We start from the raw sequence: 6000 nt of genomic DNA, 5'->3' as shown, positions 1-6000 counted from the left end.
TTTAGTAACTTCTTTACCACTCTGTCACTGTTGCTACTTTCAGGGAGTTGTGGACTTTCAAGAAGATGTTAAAGAACTCCTTTGAAGAAACTTTCACAAAGTACCAATAGTCTCACTTAATTCTACCATTATTTCCAGTTACAAAGCTCTTCGTTGATCAATTCTTTCTCTCTTCAGGTTACATATAATTTCTTTCTTTTATGTTGGAGCATGTTTGGTCAAGTCTTCAGAGAGATTTGTCATAATCGCCTTTATGGATTTACTTTTAACCTGCATCCTGACTGTTGGTTGAGATTTTTGTGCATGGTCACCGATGATGCACACAGTGTGGGAAGAAACTGTCACGTGTCATGTGTTGATAGAATTGCTTGAGTAAGACATGGGTGAAAAACTTGCATAAAAAAAACTTATTCCTCAGCAGTGAACTAATATTTAATATAGAGCTAATAGAGGTAATTTAAATCTATACTTTTTATTGATATTTAATCTAGAATTCACATAAATATATAGAGTACAATACTCCATTTGTGATATGATTTTTTTTAGCTTATAATTCAAGGTTATTTTTTGGAGTTATTCTAAGACAATATTTGATAGTTTATGTATTTTTCCAAAGCTAGATATGGCTAAGTTCTATATTCTTATCCAATCACTTATGACACAAGCCTATAATTTATAAGCAGATTTCAGATTTATTGTCAGAGTATATACATGACATCACATGGTCTACATTCCTCTATTTTTTTTTCTGCAGGCAAAACAGAATTACCACTTATTGGTTGCACAAAAATAACTGTACACAGCATATACATGTAAACAAATAAAGAACTGTAAACAGATGATAAATGTAAACGAACTGATTGTGCAATACAGAGACAATTTTTAAAATCAGTAAAGTGCACACGTAAGAGTCCTTAAATGAGTCCCTGATTGAGTTTGTTGTTGAAGAGACATGGTGGAGGGGTAGCAGTTGCTTATTATCTTAAATTGCAAAGTTGAAAAGTGTTATCCATGGCAGTTCCTTCATTGAACAGTAAGCCCCTGGTATCTGGAATTCAAGCAACTGGCAGCTTCAAGCAACCAGCAAAAAAAAAATCGAGAAAAATAAATATTAAAGTAAATAAGAATAAAATAATAGGTTAAAAAACATACATTTAAAATTGTAAGAGTAAATGTTCACTGAGTTAACACATAAATCTTTGGTGAAGAGGGGAGCAATTATTCAGCAGGCAGAGGGCCTTGACTGCTTTGATGTTTGAATCAAGTTGTGTGAAACAGCCATGGCATTGGCCAGGATGAAGAGCTGGTTGAGATGCCTCTTAAAGTATCTCCTTATCCCTGCTTAGTAAGAGCCACTCCTCCCCCCTACCCCCACCCCACCCCGGTCGGAGACTTTATTTATAAACTAGGGCATGGGGGAAGAGGGGATTAATTATCTATAATGTTATTGTTCATCTTTTGGGCGGCTCCATGGAGGAGGAAGAACCTGCAGATGCAGCAACAGTTAAATGTTTTCAGAGTATGACTGAACACAAAGTAAAATGCAGTAAGATCTATATATTCATGCAAGTTCAGTGTAAGTACAGTATATTATTTTTGCCTTTTGCCTTTTAAACTGTTCATTCTTAAGGGAGATGTATTATGCATTGTCAGAATAAGTTTCAACCAACCGAAAAATACACTTATGTGGCATCCACCAATCTCCATAGGTGCCACATGCCAGGTGTTTTACTGTATATGCACATCTGAAAAATAATTTCCATTACTCGGCGTTGCTGTCCACTGCTGAAAGGCACAACGTCCCACTTTAATTTGCCTGCTGTTCCAGGGCTGGCCGATAATGATCCGTCAGTGCTGACAGGATAATGCTTCCCTTGGAACACTATTAATAAGGTTCCAGATTCTGTGGCAGCACTGACACACCTGAGACAGGTAATACTCACCATAAGTATATCTTAATGAAATCCCTGGACCCTCTATGTCCCACCCACAGTGTCTACTCTGTGCTTACTTTTTTTCCAAGAAGGTGACACCTGTGATTTTTGTTGGGATGGAGAGTTGCAGTCGTTGCACCCAACTGATTCTCTGCTGAGTGCAAGCAGACGCTTGTGCTCCCTGAATACATAACCCAATTTCAACAGAACAATCATGAAGTGGTTATTGACACCTAAGAGTTTGATGTGAAATGTTGAGCAGGTGGCAGATTCACACTGGGGTAGGTAAATTAATTTTTACTGTGGACAACAGGATTCCCAGGGGACTGAGAAAGAATCAACATTACCAAAGGAGATGTCAATTTTTTTTTAAGGCATTTATGTTTGCAGCCAGTAGAGGGCATGACAGGCAAGTAATTTGCAGACAATGCTAGCCTGTTTTTCAAACAAGAATGTGAGGTATCTGAGATTTGTGGCAGCCTGCCTTCCACACATTTTTCCGAGCTTGCATGTGGGTTGAAAGAAATGCTGTGGATAGTCATCTTATTTTTAAGCTTGCATCCTACAGGTAATCCTTATTGGACCTACATGGTGACATTTTTTTAAAAAACGCTTCACAAACAGACTATTTCGCAAAGAGTGTGGATTTTCAACTGCATTTGCTAATATCCATTATCAAAAAAGGAACTTTAAATCTGTTGAATTTTGTACATTGATAAAATGTAGAAATTATAAGATTAAATACATGGAGCACATGCTTACTACAATAATATATTTCACCAACTCAACATGAATGCTCATTAGATGTTTTATTCTAATGAAACCAAGCAATTAAAGTGCAACAGATAATTATACATGAGGAGTACCAGTGGGATATAAAATTTATTGCAGTTTATCTCACCAGGTAACTCAAATATAATTAAATCTATAACGTACTCTGTACAAGTCATATGTAAGCATGAAGGTAGTAAGCATTATCTGCTTCATTATTGTGTATGTTTTAAAGCCAAACATTGTATTGATGTGTGTCTATGTCAGTTTAGTTCTTAATATTACATGTGATGAATTTGCTGCCATGATCCAACCATTCACAAAGTATTGTAGACTGATACAAAATTAAACCATTAATAAGAGTTTGTGCCTTGCTGACTCCTGCTAGGATGCAGTTATTTGGCTGAGTTCTTTCTCTTATTTATGCATGTCACCAGACTGTGGCCCTTACTACTCAGCCCAGGTCAGAGGTTTCCCAATGGCTACATGTGTAGCACAGATCAGATCACTGAAGGGTGAAGAAAAGCCTATAGGATATAGGATTGAAACAGACCATTCAGTACAACATCCACACTGACCACTGAGCCCCATCCATGTTAATCCCCTCTTCCAGCACTTGGCCTGCAATGCCAATGTGATTTAAGTGCTCATTTGGACACCTCTTAAAGGCTATCAATGACTCTGCTTCCACCACTCTTCTTAGTCCAGGATGGCTGAGGTCAGATTTAACATTTTACTTTCTTGGAATCTAAAACATGAATCCTACATAATCCTACCTACACAGATCATCACAGATGTTAAATTTGTATTACTTCCAAGAAATGACACCTCTGACAATCCAACACTTTATTATACTGTGTGCAAATGCCAGTCTACACTACGTGCTCAAAATTAAACATCTATGCATGCTGTAGAGAATGTGTGTGTGTGTGTGTGTGTGTGTGTGTGTGTATTGTGGGTGTGTAGGTGTGTGTCTGTTTGTCTGTATGGAGGTGTAGGTGTGTGTGTGTGTGTGTGTGTGTGTGTGTGTGCATATGTGTGGGTTTGTGGAGGTGTGTATAAAGTGAAATCTGTGAAAAATCAAGGTAGATAAGAGTAATGAGCTAAACATAATATTTGGTAAGGAATTGCATTGCAAACTTGACTCTGGTTAGGACATGTGGGGTGAGATGAAAGATAGGAGTATAGTTAGTAACCTGATTATGCCAGAAAACATGATCTATTGGTTAAGGGCAGGTAATCTGAATCAGAATTTAATGTCATGAACAAGTCATGAAATTTGGTGTTTTGCAGCAGTAATCACAGTGCAAACATTCAACATTATTATAAATTTTAAAAAATAAAATAATGGTGCACAAAAGGTAAGGCAGTGTCTTTGGTTCAATTATTATTCAGGAATCTGATGGCAGAAGCCAGATTTTTTTTGGCTTTCTGGATCTATGCATTGCTCGGAACGACAGCATTTATTATCTCTTTCTGACTGCTCGAGATGGTAGTGGTAAGTACCACTCTGGACTACTACGATCCTTCTGCTGAAGGCACTCCTACAGTGCTATTGTTTAGAGATTTCCAGGATTTAGATCCAGCAACACTGAAGGCCTGGCAAAATATTTCAGTCAGGATTGTGTGGACCTTGGATGGGAACCTGCAGGTGGTTATATCCCATGGACCTGCTGCTCTTCTTTCTGGTGGCAATGGGTTTGGGAGATGTTGTCATATTATCTGGATGTGTAATTAATATGCATTTTGTGGACAGTCCACTCTGATGCCACCGTGCATTATAGTGATAAAATGAGTGAGTGTTTTGAGCAGTAGGTAGCATGCCAATCAACCAGGCAGCTTTGTTATGGATGGTGTGAGGCTTTCAAGCATTTTGGGAATTGTGGAGAATATTCCACTGTACTCCTAACTTGTGCCTTGTGGATGGTGGAAAGACCTTACCCTCCTTCTGACCTGCTCGAATCACCACAGTATTCATGTGGCTGGTGCATTTTAGATTTTGGTCAATAGAAATTCCCAGAATATTAATGTAGGGAGATATGGTACCAGGGCTCAAGAAAAGGGTGGTAACCTGCCTAAATGACTATCGGCTAATGGCATTCACATCCATAGTGGTGAAGTATTTTGAAAAGCTGGTGTTAAAGCATAAAAAAAGCACAATGCTGGAGAAACTCAGCAGTTCAAACCGTGTACCTTATATAGCAAAGATAAAAATACATCATCAACGTTTCAGGCTTCAGTCCTTCATCAATGTATGGAAAAATGTCGCCAGGCCTCCCCACCAATCAACCTGCCCCGGCACCTTCCCCTGTGGCGAAGGTGTCACACTTGCGCCCACAACTCCTCCCTCACCCCAGTCCAGGCCCGAAACAGGCCTTTAAAGTGAAGCAGCACTTCACTTGTGTATTGCAGGATTGATTTACTGCATCTGATGCTCCCTTTGTGGCCTTCTCTACATCGGAGAGGCTGGGCGCAGAATGGAAGATCCCTTCGCTAAGCACCTTCACTCTGTCCACACCAGTGACAGAGACCTCCCAGTGGCCAACAATTTCAGTTTTGCATCATATTCTCATATACTCACATGTCTGTCCTGGGCCTCATGTACTTGCCCACCAAGAACACCCATAAATTGGAAGAACAATATCTGATTTTCCATCTGGGCACTCTCCAGCCAGATGGCATTAGCATCGACTTTTCCAGTTTCTGATAACCTGATCTCTTTTTCCCTTCCATTCCCTTCCTCCAGTCAGCTCTCCATCCCCTTTCCTCTCTATTCACCTAGACATCCCTCCTGCCCTTGCTTGCTGCTGTGCCCTCCCTCCCTTCTGCACCTATTACCTCCTGCCTTTGCAACCACATCTCCCCCTTATCCTTTTATTTAGACACCTGCCGACATTTTTCCATACCTTGATGAAGGACTCAAGCCCAAAACATTGGTTATGTATTGTTTTCTTTGCTCTATAAAGTACACTGTTTGACCTACTGAGTTTCTCCAGCAATGTTCTTTTACTTTAAAGCCAGTGACTGCAGAATTTTGTGTTTTACTGGTGTTAAAGCATATCAACTCATGTCTGTGAAGGGACATGGATCCATTCCAATTTGCCTACCACAGGAACAGGTCTACAGCAGATGCCATCTCACTGGCTCCACACAAAGCCCTGGTACACCTAGACAGTAAAGATGCATACATCAGAATGCTCTTCATCGACTACAGTTCAGCATCCCCTCAACGCTGATCAGCAAACTCCAAGATCTGAGCCTCAATACTCCACTGTGTAATTGGATCCTGGATTTC

The sequence above is a fragment of the Narcine bancroftii genome, chromosome 2, assembly GCF_036971445.1.
Source record: "Narcine bancroftii isolate sNarBan1 chromosome 2, sNarBan1.hap1, whole genome shotgun sequence".
Taxonomy (NCBI): domain Eukaryota; kingdom Metazoa; phylum Chordata; class Chondrichthyes; order Torpediniformes; family Narcinidae; genus Narcine; species Narcine bancroftii.
This window is presented reverse-complemented; position numbering follows the sequence as displayed.